We start from the raw sequence: 22,596 nt of genomic DNA on the forward strand, positions 1-22,596 counted from the left end.
CATTTATAATACTTGTAAATTTTCTTTTTTTTGGGTTGTCTCATTTGATAGTGGAGGTTGTTGATTTTCACCTATTGTGAATTTAATTTTTTCGAGGTTTTCTATTGGTCTTATCACGTTTAATAGTTCTAGTGGTTCCAAAGAATCATCCTTTGTGTTCTCATCGCTATCATTTTTAATTTTGACACATACGACCTTGCCTGTATGCATTACTACGTAGCTCATCCAATCGCCAAGAAACTTTGAGAAGTTGTTGAGTACACTCTTGCAAACTTCTTGGGTATAAATCCCCCCCAGGACCCTCTTAGTCTTTCGAACAATTTTTAATCTGACTGAAATAAGAGACATCCTGAATAAAAGTACTGTATAGTTGCTTTTGTCCCCATTATTCACATTTTCTGCATATTTATGGGTGTCTATCTGTATGCAATAACGCCTGACAGTTAAGTTAATAATCCTAGTTTAATTTTTTTTAATACTTTTAAATTTACAAGTGTGATCGTTATTGTAAATGAGGTGAGATTTTTCAGGGGGAATCCACCGGACCCCGAGGAAAACAGGGCGCCATTGATGGGAAAGAAACAATATAAGAGTGTTCCACCCAAAAGATTTTATTTTTCACCGAAACTAACTAAAGGCTGATGCAGCACCTCACATTGCCAAAATGCCACATCAGATTGATGTGGTTTTGCCCCCCAAATTTGCATTCCACACAAAAAATTTTATTTTTCACCGAAACCAACTAAAGGCTGATGCAGCACCTCACATTGCCAAAATGCCACATCAGATTGATGTGGTTTGGCCCCCCAAATCGGCCCTAAAACCAACTAAAGACTGATACAGTACCTCACATTGCCAAAATGCCAAATCACATTGCCACATTGCAAAATCAAAATGCCTACATAATTTTTACATAATTTTTGTATAGTCATAATTTTATTTTTCACCGAAACCAACTAAAGGCTGATGCAGCACCTCACATTGCCAAAATGCCACATCAGATTGATGTGGTTTGGCCCCCCAAATTGGCCCTAAAACCAACTAAAGACTGATACAGTACCTCACATTGCCAAAATGCCAAATCACATTGCCACATTGCAAAATCAAAATGCCTACATAATTTTTACATAATTTTTGTATAGTCATAATTTTATTTTTCACCGAAACCAACTAAAGGCTGATGCAGCACCTCACATTGCCAAATGCCACATCAGATTGATGTGGTTTTGCCTCCCCCCCCCCAAATTGGCATTCCACCCAAAAGATTTTATTTTTCACCGAAACCAACTAAAGGCTGATGCAGCACCTCACATTGCCAAAATGCCACATCACATTGCCACATTGCAAAATCAAAATGCCTACATAATTTTTACATAATTTTTGTGTAGTCATAATTTTAATTTTTGTGCCCTTGAATGTCTTTTCTTTTGGGGTCGCAGCAACGTGCGACGAGTAAGCTAGTGTATCATAATAGGAACGTTTTAACTTTAGTTAATATCATTCCTATGTTATATCATTTTTGTTTTAGTCACTAATAAAAGAATGATGGATACAGCCTTGCTGACTACGGGAGTAAGGCCTTATCAGACCTTAACTTATTTGACAGAGAGGAATAATTCCTTATCATTTCTCAAGAAAAGTTTGCCAATTCCTGTGTAGTTAATATCGTCCCTTAACAAAACGTTGAAACTGAGAAATGAGTTGGAATGTCGCTTTCTTTACAAAACAGGCAATATGTGAAGTTGTTTTCTAGAAAACCACAATTAAGGGCTGGATGACAAAAAAGAGCTTTTTCATTTTGTTGGCAATCCATATTCTCAGGAGGTATTCCTGTAAATGTAAAAATATAAGAGTCAACCACATGTCTTTGTTCAATAGGTACTGATATGCATTACTGTGACTAACTATGTTTCTACGAAATCTAAGTATTTTTCACGTACTTTGGTTTCAGGTTTTACTATACATCGCTTCACACTATATCTTCATGTACTTCTAGCAGACGTGTCGATTGGGGAAAAGGCAAAATGAAAAAAAAAATAGATTCTCTGATTCTTAGATCCACTTCGGTTATAAAATATGAGTTACACCCCCTCTCCTCACAATATATATTTTTGTGAATCGACTTACCTGACTTCTAGGAGTGGCACTGGGAGAAAAGCGGAAAATAAATTCTTATTAAAAGCTAGACATTAGCAATTAACTGTTGGCAAATTGTTTGAGACCTGAAAAAAAGAGAGAGACAGATAAGCTCAGACCCAAGGGCTTTGCAGAGTCTGACGTTTGATTGATACCTTAGCAAAAAAACCTTTTTCAGAAGTGTTTTTGTTAATCCTCTATCATGAATCATATAGGGCACTAAACTTGTCAAATAAGATTGATAATTTCAAAGGATTGGGGGCAAATGGATGTTTTTATTATCAAGAAAAAATGAATCGAGGGCCTCCTTCAAAATTATTTTCTTTTGTCAGCGATACAAAATATACGTCATCTTTTGAATGATTACTAACTTCTGATAGGTGAGTAGCTTTTTTCTAATAGGATGGTTTTTTTTTTACTTTGTGAGGTAGGCCTATAGCCAAACCTTCTAATTAAGATTGAAACTTCTTTGCCAAGGCTTAGTTGGGGGGCGATCATAAAAACTGATTTAGTGTTTTTCTGATTAGATTATACAGTTTAGTTCTAGGCATAATAAAGTAGATTTTCATAAAATGCTTAGAAACTTCAGATTGATAGGCTGTCAAATTGACGTTATGAAATTAATTTTAGGAAGTTTTATTTTGATGGATGTGTTAATTGAATGTCCTTATGCTGCTTAGACTTGTGTTTCATAAAGATCAGACTCTTTTTCTTAAAATTTTCTCATACATGTTTCACAGAAATTGAGCTTACTCTCACGTACAAAAAGCAACAAAAACCTTTCAAATAGCAGGCTCTTCATAATATTGAGGTTAACAAATGGGCTTGACACAGGACGACTAGAAGTGTCACCTGGATACAGTTTTGGATGTATTTAAAAGTTCTTCCTAACCTTATGTACTTTCAAGTCAACTGAGTGACTAGTTGTACTTCCTTCAAAATATTTCATCTTTCAGTGAACGACATTGAAAATCTCGTGAAAGATTTTTCACATGGGTGCAAAATTTGAATTTTTTCAGATGGAACAAAGCTCAAATTTTGAATTTTACTAGGTTCCGATAAACGAAAAGTGACTATTTTTGGTTATTATATCCCCCTTTAGTAAGACATGAAGGACGTCCCTCATCCTTGAGCCTCCTCCCTCCCTGTCTAAAGTATGTATGTATGGTTTTTACTTTATCTTCCAACGGTTCGTGAGGTCAAGGACAACGCTCCCTTTTACTTTCACCTTCTCAGATTACCAGCTTTTTCTCCTATATTTTTCGATTTGTATCATTCCAGATAGTTCTAAAATGTATTATTTTCTTTACCAAAAGTATTGCTTTTATTTTGTAACCGCCTTCCATTCCTAAAAACTGCATCATTGTGGGTGTCAGGAGCCAGAACACTCAGAGCCCTTCTCCTTCGAAATAAAAAAATCTCGTTATTTACCTCATGACCATAACATTGACTTTTAAAAAGCCTTGCGGTGGTTGATCCTGGGTTTAAATAGAATTTTGGTAACCTTTTATTTTATTTTTTTGGCCCGAGTAGCCTATTGGTCCCAAATTTCCTCTCAAATTTATAAAATACTTATTTGTATTCTTTTAGCAAAAATTTGTACGTTATTGGCATTTATATTTAATTCCGTTCGAATCCAGCGATACCCTACACGGGGCTCATAGACTCATAAAAAACGACAGAGTCAAGAATCTACAAATTTATGCAAATATAAATGAAAACTGGAGGAAAGTAAAATACTCTTTAGTCAAGAGCCTTAGGTAAGCACTCTTTCATAGTCAGAGGAGTGACTTCCACTCTGAAATAAGTATTTGCTATAGCCAAATCTTTGCCTCTCTAATAACAGTCTAATAAAACTTCATAGTTCTTTCTATAAGCTGAAATTTCATACAGTACGTTTTTACAGACCTAGCTTCCACTTTTGTAGCTGGTCCTTTTTCTCTTTGCGTCATTTCGGGAAGCGAAGCCAAAACTTTGCCACTCTAATAACAACATAGTAAAAGTTCTTAACTCTCCAAAAATTGAAGTTTCATAAAATGTATTTTACAGCCAAAACTTTCAATTTTCGTTTGATGGTTCTTAACAAGAAACTTGGGATGATATATTCCTAACCTCCTTAAAGCAAAACCACCACTGAAACTAAGAAGCTTTTCATTTGTATTGAATAAGAATTTATGTCACGAAAATGTGTAACTAAAAAATAACCGAAAAGAACCGAAGTGAAAAGGGAAGGTAAGAACCAAAATAGGGAAAAGAAAGGAAAGGAAACAAAAAAGAGAAGGGCAGCAAACCGAAATATTCCCTAAATATGTTCCCTTGCACAAACGTACCTTTTAGATGATTCAATTACATATTTTCCTTTTTTTTATTGTGTACCAAATTAGATTATTAGAGACATTTCGGTATATTTTTAGAAAGCAAGTTACAAACAGAACAGAGTTGTAACAGAAACGGCTATTTCACTAGCTTGCATAACAAAGCAACTTTCAACAATACAGCTAATGATTGGCTTAGTAAAGTGTGTCGAAAGAAAATAAAGAAACTTCCTAACAGATTCAACTCTTTCATAGTTATTAGTATTTATGAATAGGCTATTTGCATGCATCTGCATTCTCTTCATTACTTTTAAATAAAGGGATAAATGGGGGGTTTGAAGTGTCATTTTTGAGAGTCATATTCATAGGGGTGAACGATGTCAGGATTTAACAGAAGGGGGGCGTTAAATTGTGACTAGATTGTCTCAAGTGGCGAACGGGTCGAAAGTATCAGGGCTCTTAGCAGAAGGTATACAAAAGAGAACCTTGTTTCAATAGAAAGTTAAGAGTCAGTCTGTTTTGGACGAAAGCGGTTGGATATTTGCCCGAAAATATGGGGGTCGCTCTGAGAGCTGCTTAGGAACTAACGGTTGAAAATTTAGTACTAGAAGAGTCCAATATCGAATTTTTTGAATGAACTGACAATAGGTTTATTCATCTGTTCCCCTTTTTATTAAAGCGTTCAGTCGGTACGCTCCGATATTCATTCTAACCCTTTATATTTTAGTAAATAGGTGCTTAGATAAATGTTGCAATTTGAATATTTTAAGAGAGTTATATATCAGAAATTTATTCAGTTTTACTGAAAAATTAAGAAATGCAATAAATTATGAAAAATGTAAGAAAAGTGATCAAAACTACAAGTACTAAAAAAGAGAAAAACAGTTTCACTGAGGGCGTACGAAATTAAAGCAGGCCAACCGTAAGAAGTTAACATCACATGGATGCGCTTTACAGCATTGTACTACAGACTGTGAATAATTAATCCCCTTTCGAAGGCAAAAACTTGTGGGAAAGTTCGACTTCCCGCAAGATTTGACTGAAACGAGCATCGAAGTGTTTTTTTTTACCTTTAAAATGTTTAAGTCAAATAAAAAAGATACAGGTGAATTAATCGTGATAATTTACCTGTATCTTCAGTTGTTGTTGTTTTTTTTTTTTTTTTTTTTTTTTTTTTTTTTTTTTTTTTTTTTTTTTTTTTTTTTTTATGTCTTTACGAAATTGGGTGTCTCCACCCTACAAGACAAAACCCATAATTTTTCTCACGATTTTGAACTAGACATTGTAAATTAGCATTGAAAACGCCGTGACCTCAGTCGCAGTTTTCAAAGTGTCAAAGATTTCCTACATTCAAACCTAAAAACCAATTTATTTTTAAAGTATAAAATCAAAAACCAACCTTTCATATCCTAAAGTTTTGACTCTGCACCAATAGCACAGCCGAATAGGGTATTCCCCCCCCCCCGAAAAAAAGGAATAATACAAACCAATCTACAGAAAATTGACGACAATTATGAAAAATATACACTTTGATCTAATATTGATCTATTCATATGCGCATAAATCTCAGCTATGAAAATAATCGGATAAAGTCATACAACGGGTACCTGAAGCTATCATAACTGGAAATGTTTATCATTGTACAGTCAAGTTTTCAATCTTCACAAAGAGTATATGGATTTCGTTTCCTGTTTGATGGCTTTCTTCCGCTGGGTTCTGCTTTTAATTGTTATTTAAAGATTTTCCATTCAGTGACAACCCTTTTAGAATAGAATTCTTGCTGCATAGCCAGTTGTGGCGTATGTGAAATTGTGGGTCCCGCACCTATAAAGAGGCTTAACTGCTTGCATTAAAAACTATTACAAAAATCAAGAATGTTTAAAATACAATTGGACTGAGATTATGAATGCCTTCTAAGCATCAAACGTTCTTTTGTCAATCATACCACTAATGTTTCGGTACCTCCCATGCAAAATTAGGAGGGTTTTTGTGTGTTATACCGGCAACCACTTTGTCCACCATAGGAATTTTCCAACATGCCCATCCAATTGTGTTACCAAGGAAGTCATTTAGGACAACAATGCAGGTTTTTGGATTGATGTCCACCCATAGATATCACAGGTGTATACCAGGTCATTTCTCTTCTTTAGTGGAAAAATGCATGGATTACATCTGACAGAATCTATTTATGGGGTATGATATTTGTGGCAGGGTTGGGTCCAAGTCGCCACGCTGTCTAGTGTGGGTGTATAATTAAACTTGATCGACCCTAGGTCAGATAAGTCTGAAAGTATGTGTTATGTTGCTAAATTTAGCTTTGTGAATGTTTCTTGCAGTGGGTTATTTTTGGAGTTGATGTTTTTCATAGACACCTGGTTATTATTAAGATTAGTGGACTTCGTAGAAACGGTGATAAGTCAATACGAGCCATACACATTTTTATGCAAATTCAGTTAATACAGAAAGAATCCATCAGGACTTAACCTTTGTAATAACAAAATACCACTAATTATCATTATACAAAAGGTTTTGGGCATATTCACCAATACTCCCAAATGTGCTTGTATGTGAGCGTTTGGGTTTGTGTGTATGCGTTTGTATTTTCTAGCAAAGTCCTGTCAAAATTCAGGGGAAAGAGCAAGGAGTTGAAGGGCGGCAGGTTTCCTCACATAATGGCCTATAATACTTTATATTCAGTTGAATATTAGTGAAAATGCTTGATGTTTAATAGAGAAGAGAAGGGGCATGTACAAGAATTATCTGGGTAATAAATTTTACGAAAATAAGAGGAATTTAACGAAAGAGGAGAAAGCGTTAAAATATAAACTTGGAAGATGTGAAATGGAGACTATGGATAAAAATCCCGAGGATTTGGAAGATGTAGCTAAGCGGCAAAATAGTAAAATATTTTACCGTCATGTTAGTAAATTGAGAGGGGTTGTGATAAAGAAAGAGTTAAAGAGAGATGGACAGAACGTTTTGAGAATGTGCAAAACCGGAATAAAGCTACAGGGAAATATATAGGAAAAAATGAAAAAGTTTGTGACACCTTAGATGTGAAGGAAGATTTATTTTATGAGGAAGAATTAGTGACAGTACTAAAAGGATTAAGGCACTTGCATGATAAACCCACTACCGTTAAAGTTGTTCATTCATTCACGCATTATACGACCGTTTTTTATCGTTAGTTTTGTTTCAGCTTGGCGTGAGCCTCTTTAATTTGGTAAAACTTTCCTTTTTTATATATCTTTTCTTTTTTCTGTTTTATTTCTTTTATTTGTAGCATTTCTTTTAATTTGTATTTAATTTTTTAAAACGTTTGATGAATATTTGACGACAAGATAGTGTTGTCTCTTTAATTTGGTAAAACTTTCCTTTTTTCTATATCTTTTCTTTTTTTCTGTTTTATTACTCTGATTTGCAGTATTTCTATTAATTTTTTTTTATTTTTCAATTTTTTTAAACATTTGGTGACTGTTTGATAACAAGATAGTGTTGCCTCTTTAATTTGGTAAAACTTTCCTTTTTTATATATGTTTTCTTTTTATCTGTTTTACTACTTCGATTTGCAATATTTCTTTTAATTATTTTTTATTATTTTGTAATTTTTTAAAAATTCGATGACTATTTGATAACAAGATAGTGTTGCCTCTTTAGTTCGTCAATGTCGACATTCACCAGTAATAACCGAAATACCATTTTTTTTCCTTGGATTTAGTCAGCGGTGCCAGTCAGGTTTTTCAATTTAATGAAAGGTTTTTATGATGACAGGCTGGGTAAATTAGGTTTGGTTAGGTTAGCTTAAGCTTAAACCAATTTCTGATATTTGTTACCAGATATATCCTAACCTAATCTAACCAGCCTAAACTAACACAATCTAATCTAACTTTAACTTTTACCATCATAGCTTCCATAAGACGCAAAAGGCTGACTCGCAAAGCGAATTCAACCCAAGGAGAGAAAAAGGATTTTCGGATATTCACCGGTGAATGCCAACATTAACCAGATTTCGGACGTTCGCGGCAACATATACAAGACGCAATCCCTTGCTGTAAGCACAATTTAGTCTTGGCAATATGACTCTTCCAGTTCTCCCTCCTCTCTACAAATCATATATATTTTCTGATCCTTCTCTTCTCCTTTACAATCCATTTTTCTTCATTATGTCCTTCCTTTGTCTCTTTCCTGTTCTCCCTCCTCTCCAAAAATTATAAGTTTTTCTTATCCTTTTCTTCTCCATTAAATTCCGTTTTTCTTCTTTGTGTCCTTCCTTTAGCCCTTTCCTGTTCTCCCTCCTCTCCACAAATTATAGGTTTTTCCGATCCCTTTTTCTCTTTTACATTCGGTTTTTCTTCTTTGTGTCCTTCCCTTAGTACTTTTGAATAGCATATTTAAAAATTATAACATAGATAATAGAGTCCCTGCTAATAATAGAGTAATATAAAGCTTCGAGTGCTCCAGAATCCCGGCGTTTTTACCCATTTTTGTACCCTCTGTCGGTCTGTCAATCACATCAAAATAATATCTACATTTTCTCTTTAAATAACACACTAATTTAGCATTAGAATAACAACTAAATCATAGACTAGAAATCAGACATTATGAAAGCGTTAAACTCCTTACCACTCATTAAAAAGCTATTGCTTTCCAATCTATTGTAAGTTCAGATAGCTATTAAAAAGGGGGATAGGTTTATAACATGCTGTAAACATTTAAGTGCGGAAAGCCATGTGTTTTACGAGTTGTGAAGACATTGTCTTTCGTTGCTAAACTCTACTTTACGAGTTGATGTCGCGACATCGCTTGCCAAATGTTATCCAGGAAACAATTTTTTTCAAAATATCATAAAACGTCATATGGTGTTTTAAATGTAATTTCTGTAATTTTTTTGATAAAAATGTCTATATTCATGCTGTAGAATAATAGAATTGCTTTTGCATACTGGTTAGCCAAATCCAAAACACAGCATCTACAGTTTTAAAACATGATTTGAAAAAAAAAAACATAAAGAGAAAAGAAAAATAATCGGATTAAAATATTCGGGAAACCGCGTTGTTTATTATGCCGTTTCACTGCGTTCCTTAACGGCATAATAAACAGCCGTTCCATATAATTCGAAACTTTGTTAAAGAAAGTTGTTGATGGATTTTGAAAGTACAATTTTTTTACAGTTTTGTTTTATATTTTTTAATGTTTTTTGGGAAATTCTAAAATCTGCTTTATATCCTTGATTACATTTGGAGGTCACATTTGAGGTTTAATTCTTAATAAAAATTAAGTGAGAAAAACAGATTTTAATTTCAGCAAAGCAGTTAACAAAAATTAAAACAAAACAACGCTATAATTTTAAAAAAATCCGAATATTTTGGCTCTCAACGGAAAAAACGAGTTTAATTCTCAATAAAAATTAAGTGAGAAGAACGGATTTTAACTTCAGCAAAGCAGTTAACAAAAATTAAAACAAAACAACGCTATAATTTAAAAAATATGAATATTTCGGCTCTCAACGGAAAAAACGAGAAAAGAGAGAGTAAAAATCAATATTTTTAAAAATTACACAAAAAGAACACACACAAAAAACTACAATTCAACAAACGAAAAAAAAATAAGTAAGAAACACTCACATTATAAACAAACTTCCAGCACTGATGTCACTACATAAGAATAAAACCAAAGCAAATGTCTACAGTGAAAACAATGGGTCACTCTCCTCTATATATTCAGTTGATAAATGGGAATATATTAAAAGTAAAGACTTTATTTACTTCAACAAACAGAAAAGGTAACAAAACCCCTGGTTCATCACCCCAAACTAAATCTCCCAGTTTAAAAAACGAACTCATGAATTATAAATTAAATTTTTTTGCTAGTTAAACTGCAAAACTAGCAAACAAAAAATTCATTTAATTTATGCTTCATGAGTTTGTTACTACATAAGATAACAAAAACAATGGGGGTGGGGTGGGAAACGAGGACTTCAGAAGGAGGCGGGATCGAAGCCCCTTCCCCTGGGTACGTCCCTTCTACAGACGTACTACTCCGTAAAATTATATCCATTACCCTTATTTTATGAAAAAAACAATCCATCACAGGGCCAGCTTATAAAGGGAATTTAAGATTACTGAACAACCCCTGATCCTCCCACCAGAATTAAAAAGAATGACGAATAAACTAAAAAATGAAATAACACGAAATCATAATAAGAGCACGGACGCATATCCCTGCCGAAAGGACCCAAAGCCTACCCTTCTTCCCCCCCCCCCCAAAAAAAAGAAAATCCCATTTTCAAAAATTTCTGGGTCCCAATTATTCAAATTACCAAATGAAATTATTTTTTGTCCCTGAAATACTTTCGTCGAGACGTGCCTGAATAAAAATTTGTACAATCTAATGCAATTTTTGGCATCAATTGTCCAGTGTATATCGGTTCTAGACAAAAAATAACAAAGCTCATGGTTATTTTAACTTGACACTTTGACTTACTATATTCATAGAAAACTTGTTTCCTGTGATTTCCCGGAATTTACCCCAAAATCACACTTTTTCATGACTCAATTAAATTCGTCCCGAAAAAGATAGTAGTTTCACTATATTAGTGTCTTAACCGCACATAATGGCTGTTAGACCTAAGTGTCGTATCTCATAATCTCAAATTTTACCAATAATTGCAAAAGAATCATTTGCTAAGCTGTTCTCAAAGAGACCAGAAAAGCAATGAATGTTAATTCACACCTTGAACCTCTTGATTTACATTCCACTGCTGATACTGCTTTTTGCGAAGCTTTAGCAAACGATTTTTGGCAATCAACTCGGAAAAGTGTAAAAATAATAGATACGAACTTGGCCCGACAGCAATGATATAAATTGTGAATACTTATATTGTTTGTCTACCTAGGGCTGCTAATATAGAGTGTAAGGGTAACCCAAGGGCCCAAGCTGAAAATCAGTTCAGAGCAAGTTTACCTCATACATTAGTTTAAGGTCTAAGTTTTTTTAGATTTTGTAGAGTCTATTGTCAAAATATTCTTATTTGGGGGATTTTTTAATGATTTCTTTTCTGAATCAAATAGACAATTTATAAATAAAAAAGTTTTGCCCTCAGAGCATTTAAGGGAAAAATTCACTTCCGCGTACAATCGCGTGAAAATGTACTTGAGGAGAAGTACAAAGTAATTCATCGAGTTCTTCCCTCTCAGTACCACCACAATAACAAGTAAAATTCAGTTTAAATCTTACCTTATTACTGGAAAAAAGAGATGGATGGGAGGGTCAGAGACAAATCGAGTTATCCCTTATCCTAGTTTTGATTCTCGATGTTGCTTTGAGTCTCCAGGTGGAGTTATCATCTTATGAGATTGAAGATCACTTCATTGAACAAAAATTTCTGAGTGGGCAGCACCACACAGTAACCGGTCAACATGAAACAACTTTCCTACCTATGTCAAAATTCGAGCTGGGACACTAACCAACGATGACGGTCATATTGAACAGCCACAACAAAATGGCATGATTCTCAGTTGGCTCACACAGATGTGCTCTCTCTGTCGATCCAACGGTGAAAAAGAGAAGGGTGCATATTTTTGTTTCCATTTAGTTATTATTTTTTTTATTGTATCTTCCTTCGTCTACACGAAAAAATGTAGTTTCAAAATCCAGGGATGGAGGGAGGGAATTTTTTTCAATGAATACACCGAAAAGCCATTTTTCAATAAAATACCCAAAATAAGGGAATTTTTTGTTCAAAGGGGGGAGGTGTTAAAATTTCTTGGGGAATTTTTTTTTTCGTGTACAATTTCGTGTAGATAAAGAGACATATCATCAAACTCAATTTTTCCCTAGAGGGATCAAGTTGATAGCTAAATATCCAACTGATACTCATCCAAACAAGGGGTTGGGAGATAGCAGTATTAACCAATATTTTTTCCGGCGTGGGGATTTAGAGACTGGGAAAGGAAAAATTTCTAAGAAATTGAAATGTACATATTTTTATTACCAGCAACAATTTCGCCATGAAGTATCAAACAAATGTTAGATGAAATTATGCTAAACTTGTGGCTATTTTTGTTTTTGCCTAACCACCAATGGTATCAGGTGGCTTACCCGGATCCGTTTTTAGTACCCGATTTACCCAGATGCAGTACCCGATACCTGGATCTGCAACGAAAAGGAATCTATGGTAACTGATTCATCTCTATGGCTGTCATTTGGTTTTGTTCACTTATTTCATAATGATCCTCCGTGTCACTTGTATATCTGAGCTCTTTCACACTTAAACAAGTCGTTTCACGCAAGGCTAACGTAAAAATCCATAAAACCATTATAATTATCGCCTAAAACCCCACAATTATCATATGTAGACAATTAAAAATGGGGAATGGAAGTCGAGATTCAAGCTTGATCAAGGAAAAAAGGCTTTCTATGAAATATTTATTGATAAAAATATACTAAATGTAAAAAGCCCCCCCCCCCTCACACACACATACACATCTTATATCTGAAGGTGCAAGGGGTGTTAGTCAATTGGGCCATTGAAATGTATTCTTTTAGGCACCCCCAACGGCTGCCTATGGATCCACCATCTCTTCCTTCATAATAGCTGATGCACAATTATTCGTCACTGAAAGTAATCGTATGAAAAACATAATTTGTCTGTATTAGTCATTCATCTTGTATGGACTACATGACTTTTCGAGAACAAATACGCCAGCGCGCGGCATTACCTCTTCTGTCAGCGGGGAAGCTCAATATGTGTTTTTTTTATATATATATTTTTGGATTTACTCGTATGTCAACATTTACCATCGATGGAAAATCGTCTTCTTTGCGGCTTAACTGCAGTTTAGTCTCACAAAACTCCAGAAAATGCCACTTTCGCGTTGCATAATACTTTTCACCACTTCAAAAGCTACTAGTACTTTTAATTTCTATTCGAATGAGCTATCTTCCGACATTCTAGGATCATTGGTTCGATACAATTACCCCTGAGGAGAAAAAAACAAAACAATCAAAAACACATGTTTGTGTTTTTGAAAACACTTATTCAAACTGATTAAAACAAGAGCTAAGAACTCATATGGCATTTGTAACGAGGCAAGAAGAGCTAAGAGCCAAGAGCTCATATGGTATGACCTCTAAAAAATTCTAAGAATCAATAGATTGATTTAAAAGAAAAATCAGGGGCTTAATGTCGGTCAGGATTTAAAATAAGAGCTCTGAGTCACGATGTCCTTCTAAATATCAAAATTAATTAAGATCCGGCCACCCACTTGTAAGTTATAAATACCTCATTTTTTCTGATTTTCCTCTCCCTTTAGCCCCCCAGATGGTCGAATATGGGAAAATGACTTTATCTAGTCAATTTGTGCAGGTCCCTGACACACCTGCCAATTTTCATCGTCCTAGCACGTCCAGAAGCACCAAACTCGCCAAATCACTGAACACCTCCCCCCAACTCCCCAAAGAGAGCAAATCCAGTACTGTTAAGTCAATTTCGTATCAAGGACATTTGCTTATTCTATCCACCACGCTTCATCCCGATTCCTCCACTCCAAGTGTTTTCCAATATTTCCCCTTCCAACTCCCCCCAACGTCAAAAGATCTGGTCGGGATTTGAAGTAAGAGCTCTGAGACATGAATTCCTTCTAAATATCAAATTTCATCAAAATCTGGTCACCCTTTCGTAAGTTACAAATACCTCATTTTTCCGAATTACCCCCCCCCCCCAATTCCACCAAAGAGAGCAGATCCAGTCCGGTTATGTCAGTCACGTATCTTAGACAGGTTTTTATTCTTCCCATCCAGTTTCATCCTGATCTCTCCGCTTTAAGTATTTTCTAAGATTTCCGGTCTCCCCCCAACTGCCCCCCCCCAATGACGCTGGATCCGGTTGAGATTTAAAATAAGAGATATGAGTTAGGAGGTCCTTCTAAATATGAAGTATCATGAAGATCCGATCACTCCTTCGTAAGTTAAAAATACGTCATTTTTTCTAATTTTTCAGAATTAACCCCCCCCCCCCGATTGAGCGGATCCGTTCAAATTATGTAAATCACGTACCTAAGACTTCTGCTTATTTTTCCCACCAAGTTTCATCCCGATCCCTCCAATCTAAGCGTTTTCCATGATTTTAGGTCCCCCCCAAACTCCCCCCAATGTCACCAGATCCGGTCGAGATTTAAAATGAGAGCTTTGAGACACAATATCCTTGCATGTACTTCATGCCGTGGTCTCCACGGAAAACTGCGGATAGTGGCAAGGAGTGCAGTTCGTGTTAACAGATTTAATAGAAAAACATTTAGAATTTTCTAAATGAACAAATTAAAAACTGAATTAAAATTAAATTAAAAGTAGATTTTCTCAAGCCTATAGCTTTTGATGGATAACTTCAAAATTAGTGAATTTTATATGTTTTGAGAATACGATTCTTTTAAAGTTTTAGCTGTTACCAAATTTATTTTTCAGATTTTTGGCTACTATTATACCAACTGGCTCCTTACTTATAATTAGATAACTTCAAAGACCACACTGCCTTTCCATGACGAAAATATAACAGTTCAAAGTAGGGATGTCGACAGTCAATAGATATAAATTTTTAACTGAATATTTTGAACGTATATAGAGTGCTCATTTTGAACTGTTATATTTACTTATAATTTGTTTCTACGAGCTATTTGATTACCTTTTGAGTGCTGGTATCAGATAGATTTCATATTACAATTATGCTCTCAAAACCAAACAAAATCCGCCCCATGTTTTCTAATTTATTTATATTGTGTCAATCATTTTGAATTTCGAACAATTGGTAACTATTAGGAAAAAATGGTAAATCTTTTGATAGCTTCTGACAAATTTTAAAGACTGCATTTTTCTATTTTTTTGTCTATTGTAAAACCAAACTATAAGATGACCTGTTCATAAGATTAGATCAAGTAATTTATCGGTTAAAAAGTGCAACTCTGGTGGGGGCTCTGACCCCCACCAGAAAAACTCTCTATTTAAAATTTATAAAGCAAGTCATGACTCCCCCACTCTTTCCTTCCTAGTCTAACAAAACTTCTATTTTGTTAGAAAAATAAAGAACATTTTAGCCCCTGACAGTTTTTCTAGAGCAGTCTTTTTTTTTCCATGATTTATACTTAATTTGTACTTTGTAGAAATTCGCACTGAGATCACGCCTTCCTATCCCTTTATAAAAATAATAACCGGATAAGTTCCTCTAAAAAGAGAATTTTAATAAAAGTGTTTAAAATAGCAGTGCATTAAAAGTTGAATATCATTTGTTATGTTATATTGAGTTTGGTAGAGCTGCGTCTTTTTATCCATTTACCTATTGTAAAAGCACAAAATAAGATTAATTATTTTTAAATAGCATGCCTGGTAACCATTGTTGCGATAGGGGGAGTGAGTGCTTATGATATTAAAAAAAGAAGCTTAGAAAACCATTTACAACTAGCGACAGTTGACAACAGTGAGCACAAGCCCAGATTTTTTAAGGTTTGTCACACACGAGTGATCTTTTGATAGAGTCAATAGAACTTTGTCATCAGCCACTTCTCTGATACTATGTCAAAGTCAATTCAGTCCTCTGCGTGCTAAAACACCCCTCCTCTTTTCGGCACACTAGTTTTTCATCATAATCGGTCATATTGATAACCTATCAATATCTGACAGAATTAAAACACCTGGAAGTTGATTTCAAACCAGATGGATAGAAACAATGGACAACCATGGAGATGAATCATTCACCGCCGAGCGTTTCTCTTTCACAGATTCGAGTCAAATGGACTGATTTAAAGAGCTAATTTTGTTGCTTATCTTTATCCAAATTTTGCTCTTTATTTTAGGTCTCAAGGGGCATGTATGTTCAGGTGATCAAAGAAATTTCCAAAAATCAAATCTTACATTATTACACCTTGAGAATCTTCATAATTTCGCCCAAGTAAACTTTTTTTCTTTTGTCGTCTTAACGAATTTGCTCCCCCAGTATTCACCCCCCGCTCAAGGCACTCCAATTTACGAGATTAACCCTGCATACTAAAACGGTTAGGATTCACAAGTGAAAAAAAGTCGCACATATTAATAGCTTCACCCAGGTCTGACTTTTAAGGGATAAAGGGGGCTACAAGAGTTTTTCATGGTAGGATGGCCAGAACAAGAAAAAAAAAGATTTTAGACTAATGCTCTTCTATTGATCCGGGAAGAAGTAAATAAGTCCTTCGGGTCTCGGACAAATCTCAGACCACTTCCACCTCTATGTGAAGGTATGCACGTCCAGCTCTTAAGGGACATGAGGGGATTTAGGCATTTTTTGCGGTAGGGTGGTCAAAATAAGAAAGAAGTACAACTTTTAGGTTAATACTCTTCCATTTTTCTCGTAAGAAGAGGCGAAATCCTTCGAGCTCATCTCATACCTATCTCTCCTATGTGAAGGTATTATAAAGAAGGGCTGCTTGATCATTGTTTAGGTGGAGGGATGGGGTATAAGTTTTCCCAAAGAGTGATATTTTAGTGTCCAAATTTTCTAAATTTTCTAGTAAATATTCAAAGACTCATTATATATACTTTACTAAGTAAGACGAACAGAAACTTAATACATGATACCAGTTTTCTCAACTGAAAATAAGAGCGGTATTAAAACTTAATACGAACAGAATTTATTCCAAAAGTGGGGGAACTACCCCTTCATCAGCCTCCCGCTCCTTATGCTAAAGTTTCATAGTGTTTTAAAACACTTTAGATTCCAAACAACTGCCCTTGTGTTTGGGTAGTCGTCCTTTAAGGATTGGGACAAAAAGTTTAACTTTAGCATAAAGAGAAAGGGGACAGCGAAAGGGTAACTCCCCCTCATAAATAAAACAGTTTTGTTCGTTTTGTTACTTTCATTTGAGAAAATTTGTTTCTTTTTATTTAATAACTAAATAGCGATAATGCTTCTTAATTGAGTTGTGAAACTGTTATGAAAACGAGGCCAAAATCTGGTCGCGCATATTCAATGAAAAAAGAAGTTTCCTCTACTGAAACTAAGAAGAAACATTAAGGCCGCGCCGACGTCCAGAAATTATACTCTCTGTTCAGTTCTTTTTCAATTGCGGCAAATCGACAAACACTCAAGGTTATCAGATTTCACTGCCGTCATTAAACTCAAGGGGTTTCTCACTGAAAATTATGATTAATGTATATTCATTCTTCGTAATTCGACAAATAAATAGGAATATTTATTCGGAAAAGAACTATTATTCGAGGAGAAAATTAGAGAAATTATTATTCCAGATTTTTTTTTGGAGGAGGGGGGTTCAACTCTTACGAAAGAAAAACCAGGAAAACACAGGAAAATTAAACATTTCGCTGAGAAAATTAAGCATTATACAAATTTAAGGTGGGTGAATCCCTCGCCTGCGTGTGTGCCTGTGGTCTGGTCATCATTATTTGCCAGGAGACGCGGTATAAAATTGTGGAAATTACAAATAAAAAGTACATATTTTCGGGTTTTACTTCATGCAGACCTATTTAGAAAAATATAATTTAAATAATTGCTCGCAGCGAAGTGACAAATTTATTTCATTTTATCAAAAAGTTCGTGGTAACGAACTGTACTAAGGAGCGACCCGGCTCAATAGTAACCAAAACTCTAAAAAACGGATTTTTGATACCAATAGCTACATGAACAAAATCGCATTTTAATGCTGACTTTAAATATATGAGATACCTATCTAAAATTACGAGTAAGAAAAATTGCCTTATTTTAGAAAATAGAGGGAAACACCCAATAAAAGTAATAAAACCAAAATTACACCCATCCGAATCAGCCTATCAGGGAAACCTACCGTTGAAGTGTTAAGCTTCTATCAGCAAAAATATGGATTTTTTTTCAGGGGTGATTATATCGAACCAGTTGTCATAGAATGTTGCGAGCGGGCTCATTCCAACGGAAATGAAGTTATATACAAGTGAATTATATATAAAAAAATGAAGTATATAGTACCCTTTTTAAGTGATCTAAAAAATTGGAGGGCACCTAGGCCTCTTCCCACACTAATTATTTTTTCCACAGTCGCCCGATTAAAATTCTGAGATAGCCATTTTATTCAGCATAGTCGAAAAACCTTATAACTGTGTCTTTGGGGACGACTTATTCCACCAGAATCCCCGTGGAAGGGGCTACAAGTTACAAACTTTGATCAGTGTTTATATAGTAATGGTTATTGGGAAATGTACAGACGTTTTCAGGAGGATTTTTGGTTGGGGGGGGGGGGGGTTGAGAACAGGGGGTTATGTTGGGGGAACTTTCCATGGATGAATTTGTCATGGGGGAAGAAAATTTCCATGAAGGGAGCGCAGGATTTTCTAGCCTTATTTCAAAATAGAACAATACAAAAATAAATATGAAACAGTTTTTTCAACTGAAAGTAAGGAGCAGCATTAAAATTTAACACTAACAGAATACAGAAGTTCGTTACGTAAGCTAACTCGTAAGTTACGTAGATCTTTTACTAGCAAAAACGTTCGTAAAATATTAAAAGTTCTAGTTGCCTTTTTAAGTAACCAAAACATTGGAGGGCAACTAAGCCTCCTCCCCTGCTCCTTTTTTCTCAAAGTGATTCTATCAAAATTATGAGAAAGCCATATAAATATGAAATTTCGTTTTAATTATTCATCTGTGGAGAGCCAAAATCAAAACATGCATTAGTTCAAAAACGTTCAGATATTAAATAAAAAAAGACATGTTTTTAACTGAAAGCAAGGAGCAACATTAAAACTTAAAACGAATATAAATTACTTCGTATGTGAAAGGGGCTGCTTCCTCCTCAACGCCCCGCTCTTTACGCTAAAGTTTTACTCTTTTTCTCTCAATTCTACTTTTAAAACAGTAAAAAACTTTAGCGTAAAGAGCGGGGCATTGAGGAGGGAGCAGCCCCTTTCATATACGAAGTGATTTCTGTTCGTTTAAGTTTTAATGTCGCTCCTTACTTTCAGTTAAAAAAACTTGTTCTTTTTATTTAGCTTATCCATACGGGTTCATTAAAAAATATTCTAAAGTTCGATTGTTGCTTGAGTATTTGTATATCTGAATTTGTATTCGGATAAGACTGTAATGACACATGATAACTACCCATACCTAGCACAGTTGGATTTATATAAACGGTTCTCGTATCTCCATACTTCTTGGCAACCTTCCGTCGACAATTTCGGGTAACAGTGCCTCAAAATAAAATTTTTTTAGATTTGGCATCATTTTGTTAGACCAGAATTCACGGTCACGACCAATCTTTTCATAATATAATTCCTCTTCCCCTAAAAATATTACAAAGCATACAAAATCAATGTCACAACATTCCAATTGCATTTGAATTTGGTAATAGTAGTCATGTGTTCTTTTCAGCTTTATTTCACTATTAACTTTCTTTTCTAGACATGTATTTTTTTTAAGCGCTATCCACTCTTCAAATGTAAGCCCTTTTGCTGTCAAAGGGCACTTCACCTCCAAAAGAGCCTTCTCACCCGAAGGAAAAATTGCTATACCGTCCGGACTGGCCCCTAGAAACCCGTATTCCTCGTGAATGAAAAGCCCAGCAGAGTTCACAATGCAACCCATTTTCTTTGCAAAAGCTGCAATAGCTACAGGCTCATACATCTGACCATGCTCCATTGCCTTTGTTTGGCGGTTTCTGGGATACAGCAGCTGCCGAACTAATGAGCCCACAGTCTTCAACCGCCTTTTACAAACAGCACCAGCTACGGAAGCTGTAATTCTGTTTTTTCTGTATTCTATCCAGCTATTATCGATAGAATTTTTCTGAAGCCTAGTGGCTTTTTCGATACTGAGGATATCTGTTGCAGTACATTGGAGACGAGTCAAAAAATCTGTTTTTGCAATTTCGAGCGCACTGCAATCAAGATCCGGAGCAGTTGCGTTCGAGCCGTAGTTTTTGTCTGCTCCGGTTGGCTCCCTGATTTCTTTTGAAGGGAGTTTTGTGGAAGTATTAGTGAAAAGGCGCTTTTTAGCAGACAGTTTTTTACGTCGAGCAGTAGTCATGGCCCGCTGTTGTGCAAGTTTTTTCAACTGCCTACTTGGTGTAGATCCTACAGTTCTCCGAAATATTTCAAGGCGAGCTGAGTGACCTTTCGTAAATCGGATTCCTGCTGCTTTAACACGGGTGGTATATCGCGCACTTTGGCTAACCATGATGTTTTTGCCACCTATAAGCCTTGCAACTATGCTCATAAAATATTCTGCCAGGTTGCTCGTGTGGTTTCCTATCAGTAGACGAGCCCTTCTGGTCAGCGTATCAAAGGCTGAATACACATGGCTGAGAAAGATGTTGCTAGGGGTGTCTTCAGGATTGACCTGTAGAACTTTCCCGGAGAACGAGCAGCGTGTAGGACAAAATCTATGGTCGCCACGGAAAAAATGTAGAGGAATTGCCTTCAGCGCACTGATGAGATCCTTCACGCTTTTCTTCTCTGTGGTGGCACATACAATTGCATTTCTGGCAAAATCACACATTTTCTTTATTATTGCGGCACTAAGAAATCTTCTGCATTCGGCATTTTCATACTGCTTCTTATATAGTCTGTTTTTCAAGCATTTGCACGCATGATTAGCACACTCAATTTTTTCTACATTTCTGCCATATGGTACCCTTGCTATAATTTCAGAATGGGTACTTGAATCGCCGTCGGCAACAAATCGAGTATATCTTAGATTGTGCATGGATGTTGCTATTCGGAATGCGTCAACTAATATATCTGACTCCATACCTGTACTGGGCCCATACCAGTTCATAAAACATGTATGTTCAGGAACAGATCTATTAACTTGATGCCTGTATTTCACGCAAGTACAGCAATATTTGTTCCTAATTCCTAGATTTAAGAGTTTCTTCGAATAGAAACCTATCACCACTCCACAGCCTGAGAGTGCACGATATCTATTCCCATAACTTCGTGTACACCAGCTTCCATCAGCTATAACACATGTCTCTGCAGCTCCATTTGGGTGAATTTTCTCACCTGCTTCCAGTGCCATCCTTCGCTCGGTTTTCCCATTTTCGATAAGATAGTCATAGAGAACTTTTTCCAATTCTACGCAAATTTCTTTCTCAAATTTCGTAAAGACTTTTTGAGACGGGGTATTTATTCCAATGGTAGAGAAAAGTTCTTGAACCTGGGCGTGAGTCATTCCACCATTTATTGCACCAACCACTAGCTCTTTGTTGACACTTACTGTTCCTGTTTCTGTTTTGTGTTTCTTTCTGATAGTATTCACACTATCAAAATCAGTCCTTTTCCGTTTTTTGACTACGGTTTTCGTTGAGTCTTTTTTTTTAAGCCTTCTAGGACCAAGGGGTTTTTCTGTGTGAATTGTGGCTTCCTCATGACATGATTCGCATTTGAAGATGAGTCTTGAGCGCAATCCAGCTCTATGTTCTTTAGAAAACATCATATTTGAAACCAAATTGATGTCTTGGCACCTGCAAATAAAATGCTAATTGGTTGTGAGGAAGTAAAATAGTAAAGTAGCGATTTTATTGTTTTGGTAGAAAGGAAAGTGCTATAGCTTCAAAAAGGATAGGTAGTATGTAGAGTAGTGAGCGATGTAGGGTTATTAAAATATGAAATAAAATATAAAATATAGCTAGAAATGTGAGAGAAGTAGAAATTATACGACCTAACCGAAAGTTTGTGTTATTTCATTGTCAGATTAAACTACCAAATTTTATTTATTAATGTAACCAAGCCAAAAACTGCCTGGAACTACCAATCAGGAAAGCCAAGTATTTCAAAACTTTACAAAATCCTTTGGGGCATGGCCGAGAATTCCCTCTAAACAGACCCGTGTCGATTTACCAAATTCCAACGGAAATTACTAACCAAATTCCAAGAAAAATTAAGTCTCACTTGACTCCCTAAAATCAAATTCAAAGTAAAAATCCGTGCCCCAAATTCAGTTGCATCTCAACTATCATTTAAATTTTTATTCGAGTAATTCACAAAGTTCTTATTAGTACGATTAAAAATACCAATATGCTTTTATGAGTTAGGAGGATCAAATTAGCTAGTTTATTTCTCAAATCCTTTAAAGCCTTTGCAGACATTCTTTCAGAACCTTTATCCGTACTTTTTAATGATTAGATAAAAAAACAAG

The 22,596-nt window shown here is 35.4% G+C and overlaps 1 long non-coding RNA gene across 1 annotated transcript in view; it reads left to right on the plus strand.

The window, feature by feature from the left end:
• The window catches only part of LOC136037932 (uncharacterized), a 93,768-nt gene that overhangs the window by 11,963 nt on the left and 59,209 nt on the right, over positions 1-22,596 (plus strand). Inside the window, exons 2-3 of the long non-coding RNA XR_010620085.1 lie at positions 3,727-3,896; positions 8,359-8,502. This is a non-coding gene — a long non-coding RNA (uncharacterized LOC136037932). The remainder of the gene's footprint in view (positions 1-3,726; positions 3,897-8,358; positions 8,503-22,596) is intronic.

This window comes from Artemia franciscana, chromosome 2 (genome assembly GCF_032884065.1).
Source record: "Artemia franciscana chromosome 2, ASM3288406v1, whole genome shotgun sequence".
Taxonomy (NCBI): Eukaryota; Metazoa; Arthropoda; class Branchiopoda; order Anostraca; family Artemiidae; genus Artemia; species Artemia franciscana.